General features: G+C 35.6%; 1 protein-coding gene and 2 long non-coding RNA genes across 8 annotated transcripts in view; 2 read left to right on the top strand and 1 right to left on the bottom strand.

The window, feature by feature from the left end:
* The window catches only part of LOC144980510 (uncharacterized), a 122,113-nt gene that overhangs the window by 29,181 nt on the left and 75,228 nt on the right, over positions 1–17,704 (top strand). The window lies entirely within an intron of this gene.
* LOC144980508 (uncharacterized) lies at positions 7,567–9,054 on the top strand. Its single transcript, XR_013646907.1, has 2 exons — positions 7,567–7,809; positions 8,733–9,054. It is a non-coding gene; the product is annotated as an uncharacterized LOC144980508 (long non-coding RNA).
* LOC144980509 (uncharacterized) lies at positions 9,208–11,656 on the bottom strand. The gene is made up of 2 exons (XR_013646909.1): positions 11,613–11,656; positions 9,208–10,457 (listed from the first exon to the last, which is right to left on the bottom strand). It is a non-coding gene; the product is annotated as an uncharacterized LOC144980509 (long non-coding RNA).

The raw sequence follows: 17,704 nt of genomic DNA, 5'->3' as shown, positions 1-17,704 counted from the left end.
ATCAACATCTTTTATTTTTAATTTGTAGTCTACATCATATTTTGTTAACATTTCATAATGGAGAAAACTAAAGAAAAGATCTACGTTGATTATGATATGCATTTTTGTACAGAACATAGAATAATAGACTTTGTATTTGGAGCGCTTGGCTTGTAGTTGGTTTGTTTACAAATAACTTCTCCGGCGGTGACGTCCAATCAAGGGGCGGTACTCTTCCGCGAATCTCATTCCCTATTTAGCTTACATAACTGCGGTTATGTGGTCCCGTGGATCAGAAGGTCCTAGGTTCGAGTCTCGCTCGGCGCATAGTCGAGTCCTTGGAAAAGGCTTTTTACACAAATTCTCTCATCGTACTCAGGTGTAAAATGAGTACCTGGCCGTTAACAGGGTTGTCTATGTAATTGCAATATCCCCTAACGAGCGTCATGTCTCGTTATACATGTTACGTGTTGATGTTAGTCAGGGACCCCTTGTACAGCGCTTTGAGCACGTTTGGTGGATATTGCGCCATATAAAATCTCAAGTTTTTAAAACAAATCGGACACGCTATAACTATGAGAGGGTCCTCATGGAACACGATGTCGTCTTTTCACGTACTAGATCTCGTAGGCGAAAAGTTTCAAATTCTTTCATCCATTCTTTTTAAAAAATAAGGTTTGGGGTTTACAATGTTCCTTGACCCTCTCCTTACCAAGTGAAGGAAAATCGTCATATTCGGTACGATGCATCCACAAATTTTCTTATTCCGGTTTCTTATGTTATAGTTAAGATATAAAAACTCGACACTTTGTTGCAGCCTCATTTTTTTGTGAACATGATATAGAATAATATAGGTCCTACTCGTTACTATCTGTTTGAAAAATCTATCTTTGTGTGGGGTGAGTATGAAGTTTCGGATATAATTCTAAAAATAGCTGGTAAGGAGAGAGTTAACCCTCTACTTAAAAAGTGAAGGAAAATCGTCACATTTGTTACGATACAAACAAAAGTTTTCTTATTCAGATTTGTTCTATAAATCACAAAATTTGTCCCAAAAAAATAATTTGTAAGGCTTTCTTTAAAAACAAAATGATGTCTATAGCATGTTATTATTGCTTTATAAATTTGAGTTAAAGGTTTAATTTGTGTGTTTTGGTGTGACATTTCAGCAAAAATAAAATTTGATCATGGTCGGTAAGGAGAGAGTTGAAGCCAATGTTAAATGTTTACCCAACGAGCACAGAATGTGCGGCTATGTGGTCTTGTGGTATGACACTCGCTTTCGGATCGGAAGGACCTGGGTTCGAGCCTCGCGTTCGGCGCATAGCTGAGTCCTTTGAAAAGGCTCTTTACTCACTTTCTCTCACCGTACTCAGGTGTAAAATGAGTACCTGGCCGTTAACAGCGTTGTCTTTGTCCGAAAAAATTGTAATATCGCCTAACAGGCGGCATGTCCCGTCCTATTTGCTGTTGACCAGGGACCCCTTGTAAAGCGCTTTGAGAACATTTAGTGGATATTGCGTTATATAAAGCTCAATCAAATTAAAAAGAATCACTGGCAAATTATAAAACCATTTATTACAGATTGATACACGAGTAACATGCCAGTCTTCCTTAAAATAACGGTAATTCTATCTCCCGTTGACTCTGATGAATAGGTAGAAAATCTGCTATCTAGATCGTATTCTGTCGTACTTTAGACAAAAAAAAACACCATATTTTAAAATTGTGACCCATCGTCTCAAAACGGTATTATGTCGTGATGGACCAGACGCTAAAAAGTCAAATTACAGTCAAACTGGTCAAAAATATGAAACGTTGGTATTTAGCACAGTGAAATATGATATTTCTTCTCCTCTATAAAGCAAACAAACTCAACTGAAACATGTTTTTTCTGACTACAAATTCCATTTTCAGCATCTTAATCATCCCAACTTAATACAGTTTTGAGACGAGGGGTCACAATTGTGGCCAGAAAACTTGTACTTCAAATTAATCGATCGATTTAAATGACCCTCACCTTGGCAAAAAAAAACCAAAAAACATGGGAGTTCGCTAAGGTGTAAAATGAGTGCCTGGCCGTTGTCAGCGTTAACTCCGTCCGAAAAAAATTGTAATATTGCCTAACAGGCGTCATGTTCCGCCCTACATGTTAAATTAGTTGTTGACCAGAGCCTCCTTGTAAAGCGCCTTGAACCCGTTAAATGGATTTTGCGCTATATAAAAGCTCAACTTTCAAAACATATATAAATTTCTACAATACAGTTAGGCCTATATAATAAGTAACATAGATAATGCCTGTTCATAATGGCCTTTATTCCTTCGCAAATATTGCGGGTTCTCTACTTGTATCAGCAAAAAATAGTTGTGACACAATGAATGCTTTGGAATGAAGGATTTTACCAAAAATAGTTTTGACACAATGAATGCTTTGGAATGAAGGATTTTACCAAAAATAGTTTTGACACAATGAATGCTTTGTAATGAAGGATTTTACAAAAAAAATAGTATTGACACAATGAATGCTTTGTAATGAAGGATTGTACCAAAAAATAGTTTTGACACAATGAATGCTTTGTAATGAAGGATTTTACAAAAAAAATAGTATTGACACAATGAATGCTTTGTAATGAAGGATTTTACCAAAAAATAGTATTGACACAATGAATGCTTTGTAATGAAGGATTTTACCAAAAAATAGTATTGACACAATGAATGCTTTGGAATGAAGGATTTTACCAAAAAATAGTTTGACACAATGAATGCTTTGTAATGAAGGATTTTACCAAAAAATAGTATTGACACAATGAATGCTTTGTAATGAAGGATTTTACCAAAAAATAGTATTGACACAATGAATGCTTTGGAATGAAGGATTTTACCAAAAAATAGTTTTGACACAATGAATGCTTTGGAATGAAGGATTTTACCAAAAAATAGTATTGACACAATGAAGCTTTGAATGAAGGATTTTACCAAAAAATAGTATTGACACAATGAAAGCTTTGTAATGAAGGATTTTACCAAAAAATAGTTTTGACACAATGAATGCTTTGTAATGAAGGATTTACCAAAAAAATAGTATTGACACAATGAAATGCTTTGTAATGAAGGATTTTACCAAAAAATAGTTTTGACACAATGAATGCTTTGTAATGAAGGATTTTACCAAAAAATAGTTTTGACACAATGAATGCTTTGTAATGAAGGATTTACCAAAAAATAGTATTGACACAATGAATGCTTTGTAATGAAGGATTTTACCAAAAAATAGTTTTGACACAATGAATGCTTTGTAATGAAGGATTTTACCAAAAAATAGTATTGACACAATGAATGCTTTGTAATGAAGGATTTTACCAAAAAATAGTTTTGACACAATGAATGCTTTGTAATGAAGGATTTTACCAAAAAATAGTTTTGACACAATGATTGCTTTGTAATGGAGGATTTTACAAAAAAAAATAGTTTTGACACAATGAATGCTTTGTAATGAAGGATTTTACCAAAAAATAGTATTGACACAATGAATGCTTTGTAATGAAGGATTTTACCAAAAAATAGTTTTGACACAATGAATGCTTTGTAATGAAGGATTTTACCAAAAAATAGTATTGACACAATGAATGCTTTGTAATGAAGGATTTTACCAAAAAATAGTTTTGACACAATGAATGCTTTGTAATGAAGGATTTTACCAAAAAATAGTTTTGACACAATGATTGCTTTGTAATGGAGGATTTTACAAAAAAAATAGTATTGACACAATGAATGCTTTGTAATGAAGGATTTTACCAAAAAATAGTTTTGACACAATGATTGCTTTGTAATGAAGGATTTTACAAAAAAATAGTTTTGACACAATGAATGCTTTGTAATGAAGGATTTTACCAAATAATAGTATTGACACAATGAATGCTTTGTAATGAAGGATTTTACCAAATAATAGTTTTGACACAATGAATGCTTTGTAATGAAGGATTTTACAAAAAAATAGTATTGACACAATGAATGCTTTGTAATGAAGGATTTTACCAAATAATAGTTTTGACACAATGAATGCTTTGTAATGAAGGATTTTACAAAAAAAATAGTATTGACACAATGAATGCTTTGTAATGAAGGATTTTACCAAAAAATAGTTTTGACACAATGAATGCTTTGTAATGAAGGATTTTACCAAAAAATAGTATTGACACAATGAATGCTTTGTAATGAAGGATTTTACCAAAAAATAGTTTTGACACAATGAATGCTTTGTAATGAAGGATTTTACCAAAAAATAGTATTGACACAATGATGCTTTGTAATGGAAGGATTTTACCAAAAAAATAGTTTTGACACAATGAATGCTTTGTAATGAAGGATTTTACCAAAAATAGTATTGACACAATGAATGCTTTGTAATGAAGGATTTAACCAAAAATAGTTTTGACACAATGAATGCTTGTAATGAAGATTTTACAAAAAATGAGTATGACACAATGAATGCTTTGTAATGAAGGATTTACCAAAAATAGTTTTGACACAATGAATGCTTTGTAATGAAGGATTTTACAAAAAAATAGTTTTGACACAATGATTGCTTTGTAATGGAGGATTTTACCAAATAATAGTTTTGACACAATGAATGCTTTGTAATGAAGGATTTTACAAAAAAAATAGTATTGACACAATGAATGCTTTGTAATGAAGGATTTTACAAAAAAAATAGTATTGACACAATGATTGCTTTGGAATGAAGGATTTTACCAAAAAATAGTATTGACACAATGATTGCTTTGGAATGAAGGATTTTACCAAAAAAATAGTATTGACACAATGAATGCTTTGTAATGAAGGATTTTACCAAATAATAGTATTGACACAATGAATGCTTTGTAATGAAGGATTTTACCAAAAAATAGTATTGACACAGTGAATGCTTTGTAATGAAGGATTTTACCAAAAAATAGTTTTGGCACAGTGAATGCTTTGTAATGAAGGATTTTACCAAAAAATAGTATTGACACAGTGAATGCTTTGTAATGAAGGATTTTACCAAATAATAGTATTGACACAATGAATGCTTTGTAATGAAGGATTTTACCAAAAAATAGTATTGACACAGTGAATGCTTTGTAATGAAGGATTTTACCAAAAAATAGTATTGACACAGTGAATGCTTTGTAATGAAGGATTTTACCAAAAAATCGTCTGTTGTTGACATAATCATTTAACTCTAACAAAAACTGGTTATTTCTATTTGTTTTATGAGACACATAATATGAAATTCATAGATACATATAAATTATATAAACGAAAACAATGAAATAATAGTGCTCAACTTTTTGATAAAAGGGGCTATTTATGAAATAAAATTACCTTTTATAATATTGTTGTTTCGAGCATTTGCTCTCATCTGATGAGAGCATCTAATGCTCGAAACAATATTGTAGAAGTTGATCATAATTATACTTGAAATATTATATATATATATATATATATATATTATATATATATATATATATATATATATATATATATATATATATAACCTTGAACAATTATATAGTGCAATATCTACTAAGCGTGCTCAAAGCGCTTTACATGGGGTACCCAGCCAACAGCAACACTTAGACATGTAGGACGAGTTAGGTTGCCTGTCAGGCGATATTATAATTTTTATTCCGATAGAGACAACGCTGTTAACGGACATTTAACGATTTTACACCAAAGTACGATGAGAGACTGTGAGTAGAGAACCTTGTCCAACCGCGTTTGTGAGTGATTCTCACTAAACTGTGTTAATCAGACTATAAACGTTTAAGGTTACACATAGTTTTGTGTGTTGGTCCGTTATAAATCCGGATAGCAATGTTATGAGCTTCTTAGCCAACCGCATACTATCTATAAATAGATTGAAGTGGACATCACTCGGGTCTTTGTTATTTATTTTTTTTGCCATCCACGTTTATGAGTAATTCTCACTTAACTGTATTATCCAGACTATAAAAGTTCATGGTTGCATAGAGTTTTGTGTGTTGGTCCGTTACACTTCGTTCTATCATTGGTCTTGGAGAATGTTGTAAGAAAGAGCTGAGTGACGTCATGTTTGTTCATTCTGTTTGATAATTAGAATCACAGAAAGATCGATGTTGGCGTCACGCAGCTCTTTGTAAAAATGTTGGTGATTAGTTATCACTAAATTATAGATAGTTCGAAGATGACGTCACTCAGGTCTTTGTTATTTTTTTTTTACCATCCGCGTTTTATGAGTAATGCTCACTAAACTGTATTAACCTGACTATAAAAGTTCATGGATACACACAGTTTTGAATTTTGGTCCGTTTTACTTCCGGATGGCAATGGTATGAGCTTCTTAGCCAAGTGCATACTATCTATAGATAGAATGAAGTTGACGTCACTCGCCGCTTTCTTTTTTTTTTTTAGTCAGCCTTATTTATGTGTAGTTCTCACTAAATTGTATTAATCAGATTATTGGCGGTCAAAGTTACACATATTTTTGTTTGTTGGTACGGTGTGTCTGGCTGGCGGATATTATGGGCTTTTTGGATAAACGCAATGCATCAATAGATAGTTCGAAGATGACGTCACTCAGCTCTTTGTTATTGTTTTTGGCCGGCCAATCTATGAGAAGTTCTCACTAAATTGTATCAATTAGACTATAAACGTTTGAGGTTACACACCGTTTTGTGTGTTAGTACGTTATAGATACTATGCGCTTGGCTAAAAAGCTCACAACATTGCCGGAAGTTTAACAGACCAACAAACAAAACTCTGTGTAACCATAAACGTTTATAGTCTGGATAACACAGTTTAGTGAGAGTGTCTCATAAACGTGGATGGCATAAAATAATAACAAAGACACGAGTGGCGTCAACTTCATTCTATCTATAAACGTTCAAGGTTGTAATAGTTTTTTGTTTTGGTCTAATAGATAGTTTGCGCTTGGTTAAGGAGCTCATAACATTGCCATCCGGAAGTATAACGGACCAACACACAAAACTATGTGTAACCATGAACGTTTATAATCTGGTTAATACAGTTTGTAAGAACAACTCACAAACGCGGATGTCAAAAAACAATAACAAAGGCTTGAGTGACGTCATCTTCATTCTATCTATAGATAGTTCGAAGATGACGTCACTCAGGTCTTTGTTATTGTTTTTTGCCATCCGCGTTTATGAGTAATGCTCACTGAACTGTATTAATCTGACTATAAACGTTCATGGATACACACAGTTTTGTGTGTTGGTCCGTCATACTTCCGGATGGCAATGTTATGAGCTTCTTAGCCAAGCGCATACTATCTATAGATAGTTCGAAGATGACGTCACTCAGGCCTTTGTTATTGTTTTTGCCATCCGCGTTTGTGAGTTGTTCTCACTAAACTGTATTAACCAGACTATAAAAATTCATGGTTACACAGAGTTTGTGTGTTGGTCCGTTATACTTCCGGATGGCAATGTTGTGAACTCCTTGGCCAAGCGCATACTATCTATATCCGACAAGTGGAATGTTGTGAGTCAATGACCTGAGCGCACAGCATCATTAAACGTTAAAGGCTTAACACAATAGGATTCCACAGTCTGACGTCACGTCCGCCTAGCAACGAATCGGCTGGCTCTAAACAAAAAAAAATCCGTGCTTGGTCCGGGCAAGGAATAATTGGAAAATCGCTCAAAAAACAATTTTTATCTTAAATATGGTCCAGTGTTTTGTACCAGATTGTCTACACCAGTCAGAGAGTCACTCCTGCAAGTTTTACAGATTTCCAAATGGACAGGCAGACAAAAAATTGAAGAAAAAGTGGATCACTTTAGTCAGGTAAGCACGCACGCCTCGTCGAACATTTGATAGAGTTCGTAGTCCAGATCTAGGTCAAGTTCTAGCTTACGTAGACCTATATTTTATGATTAAAGTGTACAATTGCACGAAATTATAAATAAAAATACATTCCAAACTAGGTTTTTATTGAAGTTAAAGCAAAAATGATATCTCAATCGTTTTGATGTTAAGGCTGATAAACTGAATGAGAGTTAAGTTCTACTGATAAGTGATATTTTTTTTTAAAAGGAGAACAAGAAGAAAGAGAAGAAAATATTTGTTAAAATCTTACTTTAAACTCGATACCTTTATGGCAAAATGAAAATAAATAAATAAAATAACGCAACCTCCCCCCCCCCCCCCCTCCCCTCACGCAGATCTCTCTCTCTCTCTCTCACACACACTCACACACACAAACACACATACTTTCCTCTTTTTTTTTGGAAAGTTTCTCTGATTCTCTGCCATGCCTCCCCTCCCCGACAACCGAGGTGGCAACTCTGTGTGAACAAAGCAAGATGGCGGCAGGGACCTCTCTCCTTTACCTGTGCCCGATTGTTGACACTCCAAAGTTTCCATCACCGCACTGTCCAGTACAGTACTGACTGAAATAAAGAGAAAACGCCAGTCTTGCCACACTCAACCCCAAGATCAACTTTAACTGTGTAAATTTAAGAATTCATATTTTTATATATACCTAGTCAAATCATCAAAAGATTAATGAGGAAGTGCGACATTTTGCTGAATGTGCGATTTCATAAAAGACAGGCGAGAGACCCACCAGTAACCTAGTCTCTTTCACACCTTTGATTTATCATGCATTGAGCTGGTGTCAAACAAGATAGTCTAAAACAAAGTACTTATCAAATTAAGTAATATGCCCAACAGAATTATTGTTTTTTTTTTTAATCTTTTCATTTCAGGAGAAAGGACAAAAGATCCAACATCATCATCAAGAGTGTGTTCTTGTCACTTCAGAGATGGTGACAAAGCCAACCTCCCTGAATGGTTTGACAGAAATAAAAATAAATTGTTTCCATCAGAGCCAGAAAGAAAGAAAAGAAAAGTGACACAAGGAATTCCCACCCCATCTCAATTGGCACCAACATCAAGAAGTCCACCACCACCACCACCACCACCACCACCACCACCATCATCATCATCATCATCATCATCATCATCATCATCATCATCATCATCATCATCATCATCATCAGCTCAACTCTCTTCATCATCATCACAAAGTCCCACCTTTAAAAAAACCAGATTCCTCATCATCATTATTTTCCTCCTCATCATCATCCTCATTATCTTCTCCCTCATCATCATCTCAACTCTCGTCACCATCATCACAGGATTCCATCTTTTAAAAAAAACAGATTGTAGAACAAGTGAGGATATTTTAAATAGAACAACAAATTTAATTCAAGAACAAGAAATTACAGACAAAAATAAGGAAATAGCTAGCTTTAAAAAACCCAACTAAGTTAGATTCAACGCACTTACACTGTTTCAAGCCTTACAGAAAAAGTTCTTCGAATGGAGACAGGTGTACATTGTTTTAAAATATTTAATATTATTGTTCAATATGTTGAGTGCTTTAGAGGTAACATTATTTATTATAGTGGATGGGAAGTTCAGGAAGAGACAGTTGCATTAAAAGACCAAATTTTCATTATTACACTTATGAAACTTAGACAGAACTACGCTAACCTTCATATTTCACAATTGTTTAGCGTTAGTGAAAGTACTATAACAAATATTATACAAACTTTTATTCATGTTTTACATAAGCCATAAGCTTCTCTTTGAAAATGTTATGAAGGTTACATGCCCTTCTAGACATAAAAATAAACTATCAGCTCCATCATCATTTTTAATTTTCCAAATTGCAGAATGATCATTGATTGTACAGATGACCAAATTGCTATTCCTAAAGAAATGGATAAACAACGGTTAACTTATTCTTCTTATAGGTCCATGAATTCTGTTAAAGCTCTTGTTGGTCTGAGTCCAAATGGTGTGATAAATTTTATTTCTAAACTGTATCCAGGGTCTGTCTCGGATAAGGTCATTGTACAAAATTGTGGATTACTAAAACTTTTAATTTTAAGCCCTGGAGATTTAATTTTAGCAGATAAAGGTAGTAAAGGTAAAACCCCATCCTGATTCAAGATATTTTACCTCAAGGAGTAACTGTAAATATCCCTCCCTTTTTACATAATAAATTTACTGAAAATGAGATTTTATTAACAAAAGAAATTGCTTCATGTAGAATTCATGTTGAGAGGGCTAATGAAAGACTGAAAAATGTTAACATCCTCTCATATATTCCAACAATGTTAAGAGAAACATCTGATATTATTTTTCAATTTGTTGCAGCACTTGTCAATCCCCAGTCTCTTATTAAGGAGACTGCATTTTGTTAGCTTTGCCATTTATTTTGTACAACACACATATTTTGTTCATCATCATCAAATCACCATTCAAAATAATGGTTTTGTAGGTCCATACATGATTTTACAAGATAAACATGACAAATTATGGCATTGTTGTATCAATGTATGTTCAATGTCATTAACATTGTTAAATAAAACCACACAAATTAGTTTTGGACTGAATCAACCCAAGGCATCATCAAGATAGATCTGTGGAAGTAAAAGAATAAAAGATTCAAATTTAGAGCTGCGACCATGCTCAATAGGCAAAAAACAAACAAACTAATAAAACGTCTGTTGTGGTCTTGTGGTATGACACTCGCTTTCAGATCAGAAGGTCCTGGGTTTGGGCCTCGCTCGGCGCATAGTTGAGTCCTTGGAGAAGGCTCTTTACTCACAATCTCTCACCGTACTCGGGTGTCAAATGAGTACCTGGCCGTTAACAGCGTTGTCTCTGTCCGAAAAAATTGTAATATCGCCCAACAGGCATCATGTCCCGTCTTACATGTTAAATGTTGCTGTTGGCCAGGGACCCCTTGTAAAGCACTTTGAGCACATTTAGTGGATATTACGCTGTATAAAAACTCAATTCAAAAAACAAATTAAGTGATTCTTTCATTCATCTTGCTTTGTTGATAAGGGGGAAACCCGAAACGTCCATTTTATCTGTTTTCGTATAGTATTTAATTGAAGTTCACATTCAATTTCACAATGTTATTGATTTCTTCGAGTTTCAAGCAGCAACATTTACATTACACCTTAACCCAATAGGAAATTTAGTTTACCGTGACTAACACTGGTCTAAATAAATCCTTTATTCATCCCATAGAGGAAATTAATCTCTAGGGTCTATTCCCAGGGAAGACTGGAATAACCGCGGTGCAGCGCCGCAAATTGAGCTAGGGCGAGGTGACTTGCTCAAGGCCACACAGCGCAGCGGCGGGTGAACGAACTCGGTACCTTTCGGGTACGAAGCAAAAACCGTACCGCTGATCCACGCTGCCCCACATGAAGTATGATAAAATGTCTAGCGTGATTGGTGATTGTGATGCTCATATGAGTATTATAATAAAGGTTACAAACGATACTAAATAGTATGTAGTAGACTATAGTCAATAGCAACGAAAATTAGCGAAGCAAGACTAAGACCTCAAAGACTCAAAGTCCGTGGTCCATAAGATAAAAACACAATAGTTCAATGACTCCCTCTCTCTCTCCCTAACTAAAATCGAACGTAAACAGTTAAATCTTTCCATTGGATATACTAAATCTGCCTAAACTCAAAGTAAACTGATTATTGTCCAACAGTAGTTTTACGGAGATGTGAGATTTTGAGAGTGAGAATGAGAAGACGAAATGACTTACCTTCACAGAATACTCTTTATTCTTCATGCTGGCTTGAACTTTGCGAACATCAAGCCATCTGAGTAAGTGAAAGTCAAAACATGACCTGACTGATGATGATTTTCACCTCGCGAGACACTTTTATGCTCATTGGAGAAGTATTTCATAAGGGCGGTGATGGAAATAGAGTTCGTGTCAGCCATTTTTCTCGACTGTTTAGAGCCAGCCGGTTTGTTGCCATGCGTTGCTGCGCAGGATTACGTCACGACTTAGGAAGCCTATTCTGTGCGTGGGTCTGTTATTTTTGGCTGGCGGATATTCTCCATATCTGGTGTCCGTATTCAAGGAAAGGAAATTTTCCACATCTTCCCACATTGCTATAAACATGTATTTAATCTTGTGAACCCCCCCCCCCCCCCCCCTCCCCTTCTCATACAAGACAACGTCAGAAAAAATTAAAATAGGTCACAAAAACCCAAATCTACCTCCCACGCACACCCTCGCCTACACATATTCCAAATATATAAAAATATAGATAGTTCAAAGATGACGTCACTCAGGTCTTTGTTATTGTTTTTTGCCATCCGCGTTTATGAGTAGTGCTCACTGAACTGTATTAACCTGACTATAAACGTTCGTGGATACACACAGTTTTGTGTGTTGGTCCGTTATACTTCCGGATGGCAATGTTATGAGTTTCTCTATCTATAGATAGTATGCGCTTGTCTAAGAAGCTCATAACATTGCCATCCGGAAGTATAACGGACCAACACACGAAACTATGTGTAACCATGAACTTTTATAGTCTGGTTCATACCGTTTAGTGAGAATTACTCATAAACTTGGAGGCAAAAAGAATAACAAAGACTTGATTAACGTCATCTTCATTCTATCTATAGACAAACTAATAGTACGGTTAGACAACTATAAATATCAGTGAAGAACACATTAGACAAAACCCATAAGACAACATAACAACGACAGAACGGATTCCTCAACACCAACAGCAAAGCACCACCTACTTGTCAGAACAAAGCTTTCAGCCTTGAAAAAAAAAAATAAGGTGAGAACTTATCTACCTATCCATATATCCATCGATTCAAAAATCGTTCAATCTATCGATCGATCTATTCATTCAGATATCTATCAATTAACCTATCTATCTACCCAGCCATACAGCCATTCATCTATCTTTATCTCCCTATCTATCTTTCTATCTATTATTCTACCTATTGTCTTTCTATCTATCTATATATCTATCTATCTATCTATCTATCTATCTATCTATCTATCTTTAATCTACCTATCTATCTATCTTTATCTCCCTATCTATCTTGCTATCTTTCTATGAATCTATCTTTTAACTATCATTCTAACTACCTACCTGTCTTTCTATCTATCATTCTATCTATCTATCTATCTATTTATCTATCTATCTACCTACCTATCTATCTATCTATATATCTATCTATCTATCTATCTATCTATCTATCTATCTATCTATCTATCTATCTATCCATCTATTTATGAACTAATCTATCTACCTACAATCATAACTATCAATATATATATATATATATATATATATATATATATATATACTCATTTTACACCTGCGTGCGGTGAGATAATATCAACTAAAAACCTTTTCCAAGGACTCAACATTGCGCTACTCAAACCTAGAACCTACTTGATGTCCAAAACCTAATGTTATACAATAAATACACCAAGCCATACACTCTCCATTTTCTCCCTCACTATCTTTCCTCTCGCAGTTCTACCCTCATGTTGTATACAGATATACTTCATACTTATAGAGCGATCGAAGATGACGTCACTCCAGCCTTTGTTATTGTATTCTGCCATCCGCGTTTGTAAGTGATTCTCACTAAACTGTATTAACCAGACTATAAACGTTTAAGGTTACACATAGTTTTGTGTGTTGGTCTGTTATACTTCCGGATGGCAATGTTATGAGTTTCTTCGCCAAGTGCATACTATCTATAGATTGTTTACAATTTATATATACCAATATCGTCTGTGCGGCCATTTGGTCTAGTGTTATGACACTCGCTTTCGGATCGGAAGGTCCTGGGATCGAGCCTCGCTCGGCGCATAGTTGAGTCCTTGGAGAAAGCTCTTACGCACATTCTCTCACCGTACTCAGGTGTAAAATGAGTACCTGGCCGTTAGCAGTTAACAACATTGTCTCTGTCCGGAAAAATTGTAATATCCCCTAACAGGCGTCATGTTTCGTTCAACATTTTACGTGTTGCTATTGGTCAGGGACCCTTGTAAAGCGCTTTGAGCACGTTTAGTGGATATTGCGCTTCATAATTCCTCTTGTTTTTTTGTTTGTTTTTTTTTTTCATTCCTCTCACTCTCTCACTCTCAATCTCTCTCTAACCCTATCTCTATTTCTCTCTCTCTCTCTCTCTCTCTCTCTCTCTCTCTCTCTCTCGCTCTCTCTCTCCCTTTCTTTCATTCATTCTGTCCCTCTCTCTCTCTCTCTCTCTCTCTCTCTCTCTCTCTCTCTCTCTCTCTCTCTCTTTCTCGTGTGTGTGTGTGTGTGTTTATGTGCGTGTGTGTATGTGCGTGTGTGTTTTGTGTCTCTTCGTGTGTGTGTGTGTGTGTGTGTATGTGCGTGTGTGTTTGCGTATGTGCGTGTGTGTGTCCGTGTGTGTGTGTTTTGTGTCTCTCCGTGTGCTTGTGTGTGTGTGTGTGTATGTGTGTGTGTGTTTGTGTGTGTGCAATTTTCTGCTGTTTCCTCCATACTGTTTTTTTTCAATGTTTTTATGACTTAGCGACGCAAAGTAATTAATCAAACAACAAGCAGTGTTAGGGATAAGGGACGAGAGGAGACGGGGGACGGGGGGGGGGGGGGGGGGGTTCTATGGAGTTATTGGGTACGTGTTGACCTCAGCAGCTGCATTACTCACGCTATCTGTTTGTCCTCGGTATTAAAACCTGGATATGTGACCGTCGCATCGAGATGGTATTATCTATATCGGACCAACACACAAAACTGTGTGTAACCATGAATGTTTATAGTCAGGTCAATTTTGTTTAGTGAGAATTACTCACAAACGCGTCACAGGTCTTTGTTATTGTTTTTTTTTGCCATCCGCGTTTATGAGTAATACTGACTAATGCGTATTATCCAGACTATAAAAGTTCATGATTACACATAGTTTTGTGTACTGGTCCGTTATACTTCCGGATGGCAATGTTATGAGCTTCTTAGCCAAGCGCATACTATCTATAGGTAGGAAATCCGCCAGCCAATAAAAACAGACCAACACACAAACTGTGTTTAACATTTAACGTTTATGATGCTGTACGAATAGGTAATTCACTCGCAACATTCGGCCATCCGCATATAATGTAAACCAACACACAAATCTGTGTGTAACTTTGACCGTTTATAGTCTGATTAATAGATAGTATGCGCTTGGCTAAGAAGCTCACGACATTGTCATCCGGAAGTATAACGGACCAACACACAAAACTGTGTGTATCCATGAACGTTTATAGTCTGTTTAATATAGTTTAGTAAAAACTACTCATAAACGCGGATGACAAAAAGCAACAACAAAGACCTGAATGACGTCAACTTCGAACTCTCTATAGATAGGAAATCCGCTAGCCAATAAAAACAGACCAACACACAAAACTGTGTTTAACCTTTAATATTTATGATGTTGTACGCTTAGGTAATTCACTCACAACATTCGGCCATCCGGATATAACGTAAACCAACACACAAATCTGTGTGTAACTTTGACCGTTTATAGATAGTATGCGCTTGGCTAAGAAGCTCATAACATTGCCATCCGCAAGTATAACGGACCAACACACAAAACTGTGTGTAACCATGAACTTTTATAGTGTGGTTGATACAGTTTAGAGAGAATCACTCACTAACGCGGATGGCAAAATACAATAACAAAGGCTTGAGTGACGTCATCTTCGTTCTATCTATTGAAGGAACAATGTTGACGTCACTCAGCTAATTGTTATTGTTTTTTGACAGCCACTTTGTTTATTTGGTAAGTAATAGTCGGACACTCAAACCCAAAAGGACTGGCATTTTGACGTCATTATTTGGTTTTTGCACCGCCTAGTGAGTTGTTGTTGGTAGTGCTCATTGAATACAACTCACGATTTGTTTTCTTTTGTGGCCAAAGACTGGCATTTTGACGTCGCATTTTGGTCAGTATCAGGCCATAAGTTTACGAAGGCCACGCTGAAACCCAAAAAGACTGGCATTTTGACGTCATTATTTGGTTTTTCCACCGCCTTGTGAGAAACAGTTGTCGTTAGTAGTGCTCATTGAAACAAGTGTTCCCATTGGTTGAACTATTGAATACAACTCACAATTGGTTTTCTTGTGTAGCCAAGGACTTGCATTTTGACGTCATTTTTTGGTCAGTGTCAGCGTGGCCTTCGTAAAGTTATAGCCTGACACTGACCAAAAAATGACGTCAAAATGCAAGTCTTTTGCCGCAAAAGAAAACAAATCGTGAGTTGTATTCAATAGTTCAACCAATGAAATAACTTGTTTCCATGAGCACTACTATCGACAACTCACTAGGCGGTGTAAAAGCAAAATAATGACGTCAAACTTCCGGTCCTTTTGGATTTCAGTGTCAGGCCGTAGCCATCGTTATGTTATAATAGTCTTATACTTAAATCCGAAAGGACTGGCAGTTTGACGTCATTATTTGGTTTTTGCACCGCCTAGTGAGTTGTCGTTAGTAGAGCTCATGGAAACAGGTCATTTCATTGGCTGAACTATTGAATACAACTCACGATTTGTTTTCTTTTGTAGCCAAGGACTTGCATTTTGACGTCATTTTTTGGTCAGTGTCAGCGTAGCCTTCGTAAAGTTATGGCCGAACACTGACCAAAAAATGACGTCAAAATGCCAGTCTTTTGCCACCAAAAAAAAAAAAAAAATCCTGAGTTGTATTCAATAGTTCAACCAATGAAATAACAATGAGCACTAGTATCGACAACTCACTAGGCGGTGCAAAAGCCAAACAATGACGTCAAACTTCCGGTCCTTTTGGATTTCAGTGTCAGGCTATAACATAACGATGGCTACAGTGTCAGGCTATAAGTTAACGATGGTTATAACCTGACACTGACGAAAAAAATGACGTCAAAATGCATGTCTTTTGCCACAAAAGAAAAGAAATCCTGAGTTGTATTCAATAGTTCAACCAATGGGATCACTTGTTTCCTTGAGCTCTACTAACGACAACTCACTAGACGCTGCACAAAACTTTAAAATGACGTCAAACTATAATTCCTAGAGAGTTCTAGAGTAGCCATCGTTAACGTGAGTTTACGAAGGCCATGGTTCTTGTGTAAGGCAAAAGATAGTATGCGCTTGGCTAAGAACTCATAACATTGCCATCCGGAAGTATAACGGATCAACACACAAAACTGTGTTTAACCATGAACGTGTATAGTCAGGTTAATACAGTTTAGTGAGAATTACTCATAAACGTGGATGGCAAAAAACAATAACAAAGACCTGAGTGACGTCATCTTCGAACTATCTATAATATATATGAAAGACGGCTTCGCTCTAATCGGCATAATACTGTTTTGATACGATCGATCACAAATTGTTTATATTCGGAAGGTGATAATTATGTTGTTTATTTAGTATAACTCGAAAATGGAACTTAATTACATTCGTGTGGTTGTTTATTATGTTTTCTGTCTCATAATAAGTTGTAAATAATTATTGTATCTCATAATTATTACTGTGTTTTCACGTGTTCAAAAGGCGCTAATGGTTTATAATGCACCGATCATCCACACTCTAGCTCTTAGCACATTATTTGGGTTGTGTACTAGAATTATTGTAATTATTCACACCCACCTGCCGCTCTCCAAAAAAAAAAAGAAAACAACACATTTTTTTAAAATTTGGCCAGAAAATACCTTCTTCAAATATCGATCAATTTAAATGACATATTCCTTGTAAAAAAAAAAAAAAAAAAAAAAAAAACTCCAAAAACCTGTGCTTTTATTGAAGACTTCATTGAAGTCCCAGGTTTGAGAGTTTTTTGACAATGTGAGTTGTCATTTTAATTGGT

This window comes from Berghia stephanieae, chromosome 10 (genome assembly GCF_034508935.2).
Source record: "Berghia stephanieae isolate SIO BIC M18660-M18661 chromosome 10, UCSD_Bste_1.3, whole genome shotgun sequence".
Taxonomy (NCBI): Eukaryota; Metazoa; Mollusca; class Gastropoda; order Nudibranchia; family Aeolidiidae; genus Berghia; species Berghia stephanieae.
The sequence above is the reverse complement of the archived record's forward strand: the minus strand, read 5'-3'. Positions and strand labels throughout refer to the sequence as shown.